Source organism: Dreissena polymorpha, chromosome 4, assembly GCF_020536995.1.
Source record: "Dreissena polymorpha isolate Duluth1 chromosome 4, UMN_Dpol_1.0, whole genome shotgun sequence".
NCBI lineage: Eukaryota > Metazoa > Mollusca > Bivalvia > Myida > Dreissenidae > Dreissena > Dreissena polymorpha.
In genome coordinates, this window is record NC_068358.1 from 99,084,201 (window position 1) to 99,099,744 (window position 15,544).

The 15,544-nt window shown below is 36.5% G+C and overlaps 1 protein-coding gene across 3 annotated transcripts in view; it reads left to right on the plus strand.

Annotated features, from left to right (window-relative positions):
* LOC127876651 (peptidyl-glycine alpha-amidating monooxygenase B-like) overlaps positions 1-15,544 on the plus strand; it is an 82,960-nt gene that overhangs the window by 6,455 nt on the left and 60,961 nt on the right. The window contains exon 1 of one of the 3 annotated variants that reach the window (XM_052421987.1): positions 8,773-8,867. The exons of the other annotated variants lie outside the window; for them this stretch is intronic. The gene's annotated coding sequence lies outside the window, so the exon portion shown is untranslated. Of the gene's footprint in view, positions 1-8,772; positions 8,868-15,544 lie in introns of those variants that run through there. 3 annotated transcript variants of the gene reach the window in all.

The following is a 15,544-nucleotide window of genomic DNA, read 5'->3' on the forward strand; positions in this document are numbered from 1 at the left end:
TTTCCGGATGATAATTCAAGAACGCTTATGCCTAGGATCATGAAACTTGATAGGTAGATTGATCATGACTCGCAGATGACCCCTATTGATTTTGAGGTCACTAGGTCAAAGGTCAAGGTCACGGTGACCCGAAATAGTAAAATGGTTTCCGGATGATAAGTCAAGAACGCTTATGCCTAGGATCATGAAACTTGATAGGTAGATTGACCATGACTCGCAGATGATCCCTATTGATTTTGAGGTCACTAGGTCAAAGGTCAAGGTCACGGTGATCCGAAATATTAAAATGGTTTCCGGATGATAACTCAAGAACGTGTATGCCTAGGATCATGAAACTTGATAGGTAGATTGATCATGACTCGCAGATGACCCCTATTGATTTTCAGGTCAAAGGTCAAGGTCACGGTGACCCGAAATAGTAAAATGGTTTCCGGATGATAACTCAAGAACGCTTATGCCTAGGATCATGAAACTTGATAGGTAGTTTGATCATGAATGGCAGATGACACCTATTGATTTTCAGGTCACTAGGTCAAAGGTCAAGGTCACGGTGACCCGAAATAGTAAAATGGTTTCCGGATGATAACTCAAGAACGCTTATGCCTAGGATCATGAAACTTCATAGGTACATTGATCATGACTGGCAGATGAACCCTATTGATTTTCAGGTCACTAGGTCAAAGGTCAAGGTCACAGTGACAAAAAAAATATTTACAAAATGGCGGTCACTACAACTGAGAGCCCATATGGGGGGCATGCATGTTTTACAAACAGCCCTTTTATAATTGCTGCAAATGTTTCTGTAAAGTCAGTTATACACCCTTCAATATCCAAGAACACAGGTAGTACAGTACTACCTGTAATTTTGGATATGGTAGTACAGGTACTAATTGATTTTCAGTGTTACTCCTTTTCTTTCTGTCAGTGGCAGTACCGTTTCTAATTTCACAAATTCTTATCTGGAGCTCTGACTGTAAAAGATCTTATCAAAGCTTACCGGTCTAAACCACAAACTCATAGGAATGGTACCATTACAGCAATAAATAATTGCTTTTTATTGACTTAATTTTGCTATGCTGTATCCGCCATATTTGAAAATTGACCCAATATTGGTTAGGTCGCAGTACACCAATATTTTGCAAGTCAGGTTATGTGCTCCAGCCTATAAAGTCAATAACGATGTGGTATTCGAAACAGAATACACTGTTTCAAATTTAAACATAAAAATGTCAGCGAGAAAAGTGTGTTGAAACATCGTCAGTGTTTTTATAGGGTGCATGCAAAGGATAACATCCGTAGGTTGCCATTCAGGTAAATTTAATATGTTTATGAAGTTTATTTACTATTTTCCTCAATTTGTCTCGAACGACGTCTGTTTAGTGAAGCTCACGGATTCTCTGCGCTGAACTGCACCCATGTTTATGAAGGGGTGCATATGGACTGACAGCCGCCATAGCAAAAATTATCAAAGGCTCTGGCAGTCCGTTTATATGCGGCCCTGCACTATTTGGAGTTTTGATCTGACCCCTGGGTCAAAAGTTATGGGGGTTGGGGTGGGCCGGGTCAAAGATTTTCACTCATTTTTTTAGGTTATTTTACATTAACTTCTTCATTTCTACACTGATTTACTTCAAATTGATATTGAACCTCTCTTATGACAATACGGTCAAACTCAACTATGCATAGCCCCATTAACAACCCTGGGGCGCCCCGCCCACATACTAGTGACATAGACCACACCCTACCCAAAATTGCCTTTTGTACTATAATTACTTCATTTCTACACCGATTCACTTCAAATTGATACTGAATCTCTTAATGACAATACGGTCAATCTCAACTATGCATGGCCCAATTATCAACCCTGGGACACCCCGCCCACATAGACCACACCCACCCAAAATTGCCTTTTACTATAATTTCTTCATTTCTACACTGATTCACTTCAAATTGATACTTAACTTCTCTTATGACAATATTGTCAATCTTAATTATGCATGGCCCCATTACCAACCCTGATGCGCCTCTGGGCAGGGCTTGACACTAACTTTTTATGCTCCCCGAAATAAAATTTTGGCGGAGCATATAGTTGCCAGTTTGTCCTTACTTCCATACTTCCCTACTTCCTTACTTCTGTCACACTTTTGTTACCATTTCTCATAGCGCCTTCAATACTTTACCAATCTCTTTCATATTTGGCATGTAGGTACCTTGCATTGACCTCTACCTTTTGATGAGGTTTGAGGTCACTGGGCTCAAGGTCACCGAGGCTAATAATAGATTTTTCCGTCACACTTTTGTTACAGTTTCTCATAGCACCTTCAATTCTTTACCAATCTCTTTTGTATTTGGCATGTACGTACCTTGCATGGACCTCTACCTTTTGATGAGGTTTGAGATCACTGGGGTCGAGATCACCGAGGCTAAAATTAGATTTTTCTGTCACACTTTTGTTATAGTTTCTCATAGCACCCTCAATACTTTACCGATCTCTTTCATTTTTGGCATGTACGTACCTTGCATAGACCCAGGGCTCATGCTAGGGGGCGACGTGAGCGACTAAGTCACTTTCTTACGCCAAACGTCGCCTAAAATTTAAGAAATTGTAGATAAAAAGCGACTTCCAGTCTCCCTCTTATCAGAATTTGTTTACATCTGGTTTTCTCGATGTCAAGGTCTGACTCAATTTTCCAATACACACTGTCGCAGCCCGGAGCGTGTCGCAATTGAGCAACAGGTAATTTGAGGTAAACCCTGCCCCGATTCTCCCAACCCCCTAACTTATCTAATCGGCGATAGATATTGGTTAAGTCAGCATTCAAGTCACATGGTAGCTGGCCAATCAAGTTCGCTCACACATAATATTGGGTCATTCATGCACAGACACTGTATACTTGGAAATACACAGTTGATATTGTCGTCTGACAACACTATAGCGGCCGATGGCAAACGTCGTATTTAAAGATAAACAAATAAAAAGGAGCCTAACAATAAAAAAATTATTTCTAAGTTGATCACTTAACATTCTACCGACTATCGATCTGAATTAACAAAAGGATGATAATTAAATAATTAGATCTATGTCGATGATGTTACACCTTTCTGCTGATTATCGTTTGAAATTAAAAGGTGATAATTAAATTGTTTTTTACCCACAAACTATGCTATTGTAAAGCAATATGTCAATTAATTTGTATATTAATTACGTATTTGCTAGGTTTCCGATTTTCTTTTTTTTTGCTGTCAAACGATATGCACAATTTGTTTAATGTGTGTAATGCGTACAATTTACTGTCGTTTTCGGATACATTATTTTTCGTCAATTATAATTTAATTTCGAAGTTCTTAAAGAAGAAATAGAATGCAGAATACAGGTGGGGTGATGCGGACGATGTGGTTTATCATATTTCGAATTGTATTCACATGAAATTGCAATTGGAAAGACTATAAAAAATAACAAATAATTAATAAGAAAGCATATGTTAAATGTGACTTGTCATATTTCAAACATAAATATTTATCTGGTCTGACAGTTTTATTAAGCTTATGTTATCTACTGCTTCATAAACATATTATCTTTGAAATACTTTAGTCTGATTATTATGATATGATATTTAGTAATTTACATAAAAATGGATTGAATATAGAGCTAGTAAAATTTTAGTTATTTATCTGTCATGTCTATTATTACTTGGTTAATTAGAACTGCTGGAAAAATTAAGATACACAAAATAAATATAATTATGTGTACTACAGTGGTATACTTCAATAATGTGATACACATATTATGTGTGTTGTAACGCCCTACATGCAAACCCTTGTGTCCGAGTCTCTCCACTTCTCCCTAGAGTCTCCTCACTTCTCCCTAAATCAGTGTCCAGGGAGAAGTCACTTCTCCCTAAAATTTGAGCCCAGCGTGAGCCCTGTGGACCTCAACCTTTTGATGAGGTTTGAGGTCACTGGGGTCAAGGTCACCGAGGCTAATATTGGATTTTTCCATCACACTTTTGTTACAGTTTCTCATACATGTAGCACCTTCAATACTTTACAGATCTCTTTCATATTTGGCATGTACGTACCTTGCATGGATCTCTACCTTTTGATGAGATTTGAGGTCACTGGGGTCAAGGTCACCGAGGCTAATAATAGATTTTTCCGTCACACTTTTGTTACAGTTTCTCATAGCACCTTCAATACTTTACCGGTCTCTTTCATATTTGGCATGTATGTACCTTGCATGGACCCAGTGATTCATTTTGCTGTGTGTCCCGCGTGCCAGACGCATGTTTTTTTCTGGGGACGCATCTTTCTCAAACATGTGCGTTCTCGGGACGCATTGTTTAAAAACTCCGATTTTCAACATCGTCAAAGTTGTACATGATAGCGAGTACGATTCGTGGATATAAGCAAAACACATGTCAACACCGTTTTGAAAAGTAGAACAGAAGTCACATTACTACATTGGGAATGTAGTACGCGCATTTTGATTGGTTGAAATATATCAATTATCCAATCAGTTACAGCGTTTCGTTAAAAGTTCGTTGGACGATTAATTGGCTGTCCCGGATGGTAAACAAAAAAAATAAGACCGAAAAAGGTTTTGGAAGTCAACAACTCGCTGTGTAGATATTTATCGATAACGCAGCCTCGATGTAAACCATGTGGTTTAAATATAAAGAATAAACGGCAGAAAACACAGTTTGTGTTGGTCTATTGTGAGCGCAGACAGTTATTATTATGCCCCCCTTCGAAGAAGAGGGGGTATATTGTTTTGCACATGTCTGTATAGTAAAGCGATGTTATTAGACTTTTCTGGATTAATTGAGCAGTGTTGTTTTTTTTTACAATTAAAATTTGCAAGTTCTGAAATAAATAGCATCTTTTATTTTTATACGCTACATACATAATAGTGATACAGATCGTACAGTATTCCGTCCTATGTTTAGTGGAATGTAAGTACATATAACAACACAGACATCTGCTGTTTATACTGCAGGATGTGAGAGGGGGTTTTCTATACAGAATAATGTCTTGACCAAATTCAGGAACAGGTTAGCTGTAGGGAAACAAGACAAACTCATGAGAGTGAAGTCGTGCAATTTTGCCCGGAATGAATTTGTGGAAAAAGCTCTCCCTGTTTGGAGAAAAAACAAGGCGAAAAGGCTGTACACCTTAAATACAGTATGAGTGTTGTTACACTAAATCTGTATTGAAGTTGTAAACCTTTTGACCATAGGGGAAATTGTATTTTGTAGGTCCATGCAATGTACCTACATGCCAAATATGAGAGAGATTGGTAAAGTATTGAAGGTGCTATGAGAAACTGTAGCAAAAGTGTGACTGAAAAATCTATTATTAGCCTTGGTGACCTTGACCCCAGTGACGTCAAACCTCATCAAAAGGTAGAGGTCCACAGTGATTCATTTTGAAATCTACATCAATGAGTCCCTGGGACTCGCATATTTTGAAACAATGGGTCCAAACTGAAAACAATGGGTCCCAGATTGTGTCTTTGTAAATTCGTTACAAATAATCTACTTAACATGATACACCTTAGCCAGGGGATATTCAAATAAAACTAGGTGCAATTCTTGCTTTGGGCTTTGTTTTTGGCAAAAAAAGACAAGCTTTTTGTTTTCATGATAATAATATTAATTCATGTTTAACATACTGGTAGTTTTATTCAAGCTTGCAATAGGTTCATCTCTCAATTGTCCATATCAACAGAAGCAACACTTTAGATAGATATGGTAAATTTTGGTTGTATACATTGCAGGAAAATTTGGTTATAAAAAGGGTACATGGTTATGAAATATTCCTCGATCAACATAAGTCTGGAAGAAGCAAAAACTTAGAATCATGATAGCCTGACCATATTACTCCCATTGCTGTGCATTTTTAAAAATTGCGGTGTAACCATAATTTCTTTGAAAAGAATATTGCAAAGTTAGAGACTTTCAGGTTGAAAAAAATATAGCCCTGTCCTGACTCCATTTGAAAATATTTGTTTATTTTATGCCCCCAGCATCTGTACAATGTTAACCCAAACCCTTAATTTGCCCAGCATCAATACTTCTGCCTACAAAGCTTCATCAACTCACCTTGAGATTCAACTGTATTTGGGCCAAGATTAATTTATTAACACCTTCCGTCTTCACTCGAAAATGCCTCCTAAAAGCTTCTATACTTGCATTGATTATCTCTTTGAACACTATCAACACAATCACATCACCTGACCTCCTTTTACCTTGACATTGTACTTCTTTTGGACTTAAACTAAAATATGTCAAAGAAGCAATAATTACATGCTTCCACTAGGGGCATATGCGTTCATTAAACACAGCGTCTTGAAATGCAATGGTTAGGCAATTAGCTAAATAAATATGAATAAGAAAAAAGGTGTTCTGAGTACTTGTCTCTTTAATATTCCCAGATTTGTTCAAATTACTCACTCAAACATGATCCTCATTCTTGTTATTAACCAAGTCTATTCTTAAGGCCATAAAACATGCTAACATTTCAGGGTGTGCTGCTTACATGCTGTTATAATGGGTCAATATTATAAATTTTGAAGGAGGTTTCTAAACTTAGTTAAATTATAACTACCGGTATGCTTTAACTATGTGTGACACAAGTAATCTTCTTTGCCCATTTTAGTATTTTTTTAAAATTACCACACACAAAAAACAATGACTAAATCTTTATTATGTCCTTTAATAATACCTTTGAGTTTCAAAATAAAGATATTTTATAAAGCTTATCTTTTTACTTTACTGTGTGTATGCTGATTTCTCTTTTTTTCTGAATGAACTAAACATAAAAAATATTTTTATAAAATTATAAAAGCAAGGACATGGCACAGTTTTCAATTGTTCATGTAGTAAAATTTATGTAAATAAAGCATTAGGATGCCAAATGGACTTGATATGTTTTTGTTTTTGGAAATACAATTGATATTTTCCTTTAATAACAATACAATTATGGAAATAACAAAATATATTCATGCATTTTACTATAATTTATCATAATATACAAAACAAGAATACCTCACTACAACTTTTTAAATAATGGATAATTTTGTTTTTTGTCACAATCTTTTCATAACGACATGATAACGTATCTCTCACTGGTCAACTGTTGGCAAGCAACAATTTGTGTTATTGACCTCTGCAAATCTTCTCATTCTGTTTGTAGTGGTATTTGCTGTTAAATATATCCACTTCTGTGGGGTTTCCATGGTTTCTAAGGTTATTTTACAATAAAACGTAATACCATTGTTGCAAGTTTACCAAGCAGGGTTATAAGCGAAAAGTTATCCCATTTATGCCTAGTGGACTCTTCCATCCTTCTAAATTGGATCATGCGGCGTCTCATCTTGGTCTACGCTGTTTACCAAGGCCTTTTTTCTTGACGCTAGGCACAAATGGGTTAATATTTATCGTACATGTGTATTTATATTTATGAGTGGATTTGATATGTATATATAGTAGATTTTCTGTATGGAAATAAACAATTCAAATTTCACTTACTGAGACAATAGGCACACATTTATTTTGAAACTATCATAAATATATGACTATTTTGCTCGAAATTACACCACACTGTTAAGTTCAATTATAGCGAAACCTTGCTTTAAAGGAACTATCAATCCAGAAGTACAATGTAATTATTGTATTGCTATATAGTTTGCATTGATCAGAGAAAATAACAATAAACTGATTCGAGCATGCTTTCATGTTAAAAACACCGACATGGGTTAATCTGACATGAAATCCTATGAATGAGTGCCTTGTTCACTGTATTCATGTCATGTGTGGGAAGATGATTGTGATGTGTCCTCAATTTTTATTGACATTTGATATAACCTTAACAGTAGTGCTCACTGGTAATGGTAATGAAACATAACAATATATTTTTTATCCTTAATGAATGTTCTCTTATTCGTTTACATTTTAATCTGTATGGGTAATCAATAATATAACTATTTCTACTGTTTGCTTAATTTTAATAAAAATTATTATTCCATTGTGTTTAATGCAATACACTTACTGGTCAAGGACTAATACGACCATAATAAAAAAAAACTGTGTAAATGATAATATTTTGTCCTATTTTATCAAACTATATATAAAAGCGTTCATTTTGTTGCAGAAAACCATTTTTGTGAATACGGTAAATGTTCTATGGATTTCAGCACTTATTTACACAAATACAGCAGTTACTAGCTTTTCATTACAAGGTCATGCCAAACTGTGCTGACAATTTTAGTTGACCTGTGCACCATGGGCACAAACTCAACTTGATGGAGGCCTCGTGGAGGTCCTGCACTTCTTAGTGATGAATCAAGCTGATAAACAGAGCAGACATAATAAATGCTAAATTGAGTGCCTTCATGAATAACCTCATATAAAAAGTCATAGAAATTTCATGAAAAACCTACCTATTTTTGGGTGTTATTTTATTAAAATGTGAATTAACATTAACATTATCATGTTTACAATATCCCTTGTCTATTATAATTATAGCCTTTGACCAGTAAAGTATTCCAGCACACTTAATTAACAGATTATGAATGGTTACATTACATTTGTACATTGGTAGAAAAATCTTGCTGATAATTAAATGCATAATGTATAGTTTTGCCATGTGCTCTTAAAAGGTTATTCAATCAATTACACTGAAATTGACAGCTGCATCAATGGGACAACTTGTATAAGAAATATTGATTTTTAATTGGTCAATAATGCATAATGTTAATGATTACAGATGTTGAAATGGTGTACAGCTACTTTTGAGAGCCTTGCTTGACAGCTGAGAGGAAATGCCCTAAGACAAATTGCACTGATATGAAGAATAATGATTTTGAGGTTAGTTGAATAGTAATCAGTCAATTGTTAATGAGTTATTTCTTGATTTGGATATAGAGATTGTGAGGTTGTTGAGTGGAATTAATGTTTTCAGGGTTTTGATGTCTGCTGAAACCACAGGTAATGTACTTGTAATGTTTGTTGACCACTGCGGAACACAGGTAGAGATCAAATTAATAACCAGGGCCAGAATCTATATACACGTTACTCCTTAAAAAAAAATCTTAACTGAAGTCACATTAAAATGAAACATTTAATAATATTTTCCCTTTGAAAATAAATGGTTGGTACTCATGGGTACAATCTTGTCAAATGCAAATCATGATTTTTATGCCCTCGGTAGGGCGGCATATAGCAGTTGAACTGTCCGTCAGTCAGTGTGTCTGTGCGTCCGTCCGAAAAAAAACTTTAACGTTGGCCATAACTTTTGCATTATTCAAGATAGCACCTTGATATTTGGCATGCATGTGTATCTCATGGAGCTGAACATCATCCTTCAAGGTCTAGGGTAGAAAAACAAAGTCAAGGGAAGTAATAAGCTTTAAATGGACATAGTTATCTGACCCGCCCACGTATATATTTTTTGTTAAATAAATCAAAGCGGCGCAGTAGGCGGCATTGTGTTACTGACAAAAACATTGTGGTTCAAGGTCAAGGTCATCCTTTACGGTCTACGGTAAAAAATACAGATTTAAGGGAAGTAATAAGCTTTAAAAAGGGAGAAAATTATTAAATATTGAACATAGCCACTATATATATGCGGCACGCATGTGTTTCTCATGGAGCTACACATTTTGTGTGGTGAATCTACATTCACGGTAGTGGCTTTTAATTATTTGCCACTAAAAATAGAGATTTGTTACAGACAATAATTTTCAAGAGAAGTAATTTATATAATTATAAATCTCATATTATATATTTCCTTACCAAGCATTGAAGTTCTTTTCACAGTTACTGTACAGATTTATAATTTTGATTATTTATTGTTTTGTTTTTTTAAAGATATAATTTTATTTAATGCTTTCCGGTGGTTTATAGAGAAATATCAGTGAATTAAAACTGATAATTTCACTGTTTCAAACAGTGAAAATTATCAGTGAGAATTATCGATAATTTTCATTGTTTACTGTGAAATGACGTCATTTTTTTGACGAAATGACGTCATTATCCCAGCAAAATTCGTTAGTTAAACTCTTGAACAATGTATATAAACTGTGAAAAATGCATTAAATAAAAAGAAAATTTGTTGGATTCGGTGGATTATCGACTTTAATTCACTCGTGATCATAGAAAACATATATTTTCACTCGTGGCTGTGCCACTCGTGAAAATATTATTTTCTATGATCACTCGTGAATTAAAATCGATAATCCACCGGATCCAACAAATATCCTCTATATAATTTCTTTGCGGTTCATTACATACTTGATCTCTTTTAAACCACAGGCCTTGGTTGTCAGTGATGTCTTACATGGTCATAATTGACTGTGAGACCCTCTCCCCCCCCCCCCCCCCCCCTGCGGTTGGATTGAACAACATTCAAGGGAAGTAATAACCTTTAAAGGGAGATGATTTCTACACCTGCCAAATGATAAATAGAAATTTTATTTCAATGCGGCGCAGTAGGGGGCATTGTGTTTCTGACAAACACATCTCTTGTTTACAATAATACACTTTTATAAAAAAATGTCAAAGCAGCATCTTTGCCTGAATTTTATAATGATAATAAATGTATTTAAGTTTTCACTGAATGTTCCTGGCTGCCTGTATCTTTTTTGGTAATTACATTTTATTTTATGTTGGCTTCACTTCTCTTCATTCCACTTAATAGAGTTGATACAGACTGCATGGAGTTTTATGAACTATCCTATGTTACACTTGATTAATTCAGACAACACCAAACTTCTTCTGACCGACGGACATATCTGAAAGATTATGACATGGTCCGATTGATTTTGCAATTCCGTCGGACCAAAATGTCCGACTCCAAAAAATATAATAAATATCTTTAATAATCATCGTCTGATGCTCCGTGGGATTCCAATATTTGCCATCAAAACATGTAGAGCTAAATACGTTAATACCAGTGTCGTTTTTATGTTTTGGATCTATTTGTGTCCTCCAATAAGAATAACTCGCACATGTTTGGTTATACACTTTATTTTCCGAAATAACTCAGATCACGCGATACTATATTCATAAAATATTCTGAACGTAGAAACGGTGTTCCGATGTATCTGAAATACAAACTGTTGCAACTCGGTATATTCCGTGACAGCGTTTGGAAATTTCCAAACGGATATTTATAAAGTACTAGTTCCACGCTCATATGTGCATGTCAATTCGCAAAATGCTAGAGCCGGGACCATGCAGCAAGGTGCTCGCATATGTTAGAGGTCAAATCTCTTCAATGTAAACAGCAATGCGAAGCGAAAATAACGTTGACGTATAATTGTTTTCAGAGTGATTTCGTTTTCAAAATATTGTTTTCTTCTTTCCAAAAGATTATTTCACAACTATTTTATTGTCTTTATATTTTGTATTGTGAGATTTACCTGATATGCTGGGGTTTCTTACCAAAGTATTACCTGGTACTGATGCTATTATATTGAGAATATTGGCAAAACAAATTTGTCGAGACTCAAGTGATTGATCATCTATTAATTGAAGGTACCTCAGATGAGCAGGAGACTGCTGAACCTGATAATGTCGTAGACTTTGACGCAGAAACTCAACAAATCAATTATCAATACTGTAAAGATGACAAGAGTGATTACTGTTAGATTTTCAGGAGGAACGATACAATGAGAAGATCAATTATTTGAATTCCAATCTCTATTCGATATCTGATAATATCTAGTAATATATAGTAACACACTTGTTTTATGATATTACTAGATAGTACATACTTAATATACTTTATTTATGATATAAATAAATACTATGTGTAACGTCATTATACCCCCACAAACGAAGTGTAGGGGGGTATGTAGGAGTGAACTTGTCGGTCGGTTGGTTCGTTGGTCAGTCTGTCTGTCGGTCCGTATTAAGTGTCCGCTCTCTAATTCAAGTAGTTTTCATCTGATCTTCACCAAACTTGGTCAGAAGTTGTATCTACATGAATTCTGGACCAAGTTCGAACATGGGCCTTGCCGGGTCAAAAACTAGGTCACGGGGTCACTTAGTGCGTTTTAAACATTCAACATGTTGTCCGTCCTCTCATTCAAGTAGTTTTCATCCGATCTTCACCAAACTTGGTCAGAAGTTGTATCTAGATGATCTTGAGGCCAAGTTTGAACATGGGCCTTGCCGGGTCAAGAACTAGGTCACAGGGTCACTTAGTGTGTTTTTAGCTCATCTATTTAAAAAAAAAATTATGAGCTATTGTCATCACCTTGGCGTCTGCGTTGGCGTCGGCGTCCGGTTAAGTTTTGCGTTTAGGTCCACTTTTCTCAGAAAGTATCAATGCTATTGCATATCTTGGTACACTTACTTACTATCATGAGGGGACTGGGCAGGCAAAGTTAGATAACTCTGGCGTGTATACTTAGAAAATTGAAAATTTTGGTTAAGTTTTGTGTTTAGGTCCATTTTATTCCTTAAGTATCAAAGCTATTGCTTTCATACTTGCAACACTTATTAACTATCATAAGGGGACTGTGCAGGCAAAGTAATGTAACTCTGAATGGCATTTTGACAGAATTATGTGCCCTATTTATACTTAGAAAATTTAAAATTTGGTTAAGTTTTGTGTTTAGGTCCACTTTACCCCTAAACTATCATAGATATTGCTTTCATACTTGGCTCACTCGCAAACTATCATAAGGGTACAGTAAAAGGACAAGTTGCATAACTCTGGTTGTCATTTTTACGGAATTATGGCCCTTTTTTGACTTAGTAACTTTGAATATATGGTTAAATTTTGTGTCTCGATCCACTTTACTTCTTAAGTATCAAGGCTATTGCTTTCAATCTTCAAATACTTTCATGCTATCATGAGGTAACTGTACCTGGCAAGTTGAATTTTACCTTGACCTTTGAATGACCTTGACTCTCAAGGTCAAATTATAAAATTTTGCTAAAAATGCCATAACTTCTTTATTTATGATTAGATTTGATTGATACTTTGACAAAACTACTCTTACCTGACATACCACAATTGACTCCACCCAAACCATCCCCCGTGCCCTCCCCCCACCCCGAATCCCCCCCCCCCCTAAATATTTTTTATTTTTTAGGATCATCTCACAAATGACCCCACACCCTCACACTATACTATACGCCCCCACACCCCCAAATGTTTTTTTTTTAACAGTTAAAAAACACAAACATTTCTTTTTATTATTTTATGTTTGAAATACCGTCCAACCATCGCACCCAAGAATACCCCCCACCCCCCCTCCCCCCCCGAATTCCCCCCCCCCCCAATTTTTTTTTTTTTTTAGATCATCTCACAAATGTGACCACCACACCCTCACACTATACTATACCCCCCCACCACCCCCCCCCCCCCGAATCCCCCTGTAATTTTTTGTATTTTTTTGTAGTTTTCTTTTAAGATCATCTCACAAATGACCACCACACCCTCACACTATACTATACCCCCCCCCCCCCCCCCGAATCCCCCCCCCTCCCCCGAATGCCCCCCCCCCTTTTTTTTTTTTTTAAGATCATCTCACAAATGACCACCACACCCTCACACTATACTATACCACCCCCCCCACCCACCCCACCCCCCAATTTATTTGTTTGGAAATGGTTAAAAAACACAAATATTTATTTTTATTATTTTATGTTTGAAATACCGTCCAACCATCGCACCCAAGAATACCCCCCCCCTCTCCCCCCCCCACCCCCCGGAATTCCCCACCCTAATTTTTTTTTTTTTTTTTTTTAAGATCATCTCACAAATGACCACCACACCCTCACTCTATACTATACCACCCCCCCCCCCCCCACCCCCCCCCAAATAATTTTATTTTGAAACGGTTAAAAAACACAAATATTTATTTTTATTATCTTATGTTTGAAATACCGTCCAACCATCGCACCCAAGAATCCTTGAACCCCCCCCCCCCCCCCCCCCCCCCCCCCCCCCCCCCCCGAATTTTTTTTGGCATTTTTGGAAGATAATGTAATAAATGTCCACGCCCCCACACTATCACACTATACACCCCTCTTAGCTCCACCCCTCCCTCCTTTGTGATTGAAAATGAGAGTCCCTTCACCTTTAAAAAGAAAATAGATGAGCGGTCTGCACCTGCAATGCGGTGCTCTTGTTTAACATTCAGCATGGTGTCCTCTCTCTTATTCAAGTAGTTTTCATCTGATCTTCACCAAACTTGGTCAGAAGTTTTATCTAGATGATCTGAAGGCCAAGTTCAAACATGGGCCATGCCAAATCAAAAACTAGGTCACAGGGTCACTTAGTACGTTTTACACATTGAGCATGGTGTCCGCTCTCTATTTCAAGTCGTTTAAATCCGATCTTCACCACACTTGGTCAGAAGTTGTAACTATATGATGTGTAGGTCAAGTTCGAACATGGGCCATGCTGGGTCAAAAACTAGGTCACGGGGTGTGTTTTAAACCTCATCATGTTGTCCGCTCTCTAATTCAAGTAGTTTTTATCCAATCTTCACCAAAACTGGTCAGAAGTTGAATCTTGATAATGTCTAAGGCAAGTTTGAATATGGGTCATGCCGGGTCAAAAACAAGGACACGGGGTCACTTAGTGCGTTTTAAACATCACAATGTTGTCCGCTCTCTAATTCAAGTAGTTTTCATCCAATCTTCACCAAACTTGGTCAGAAGTTGTATCTAGATGATGTTTAGGTCAAGTTTGAATATGGGCCATGCCGGGTCAAAAACTAGGTCACGGGGTATCTTAGTGCGTTTTTAACCTCACCATGTTGTCCGCTCTCTAATTCAAGTAGTTTTCATCCAATCCTCACCAAACTTGGTCACAAGTTTTATCTAAATGATCTCTAGGACAAGTTTGAACATGGGCCATTCTGGGCCTAAAACTAGGTCACGGGGTCATTTAGTGCGTTTTTTAACATTCAGCATGGTGTCCGCTCTCTAATTCAAGTAGTTTACATCCGATTTTCACCATACTTGGTCAGAAGTTTCATGGAGATGATCTTTAGGCCAAGTTAGAACATGGGCCTTTCTGGGTCAAAAACTAGGTCAAGGAGTCACTAAGTGCATTTTAAAATTTGAGCATGGTGTCCGCTGTTCTTTGTGAAGACGACATGCAAAATATTATGTGTCAATGCGGCATGTGGGGGTATTCGTCACGTCTGTGACAAAGCTCTAGTTTCATTTTGTGTTTTCTCTCTTTTTGTTTGGTCTGACAAACACTCATCCGGTGTGACAGAATTTGTCAGTCTGTCGGACCGAATGTCTGACATCAATCTGGAATTTGGTATTGTCTGTTAATTTGTATGTTAAACATCTTGAATTCATTTGCTGGTTTAAATTTTTCTTAAAAGGATCTGGTTAAACTATTTTTAGCCAAAATTAATTCCCTAAATGTAGAAAGTAAAAGATCAGTAATTAATTTGACTTTGATGTCATTGTTATTTTGAAAGCAGACATTTAAATTGTAAGTACATTGTGTGAAAGATATATTCAATATCACATTTACATGCCTGTGTTTGAAATGAATTATATCA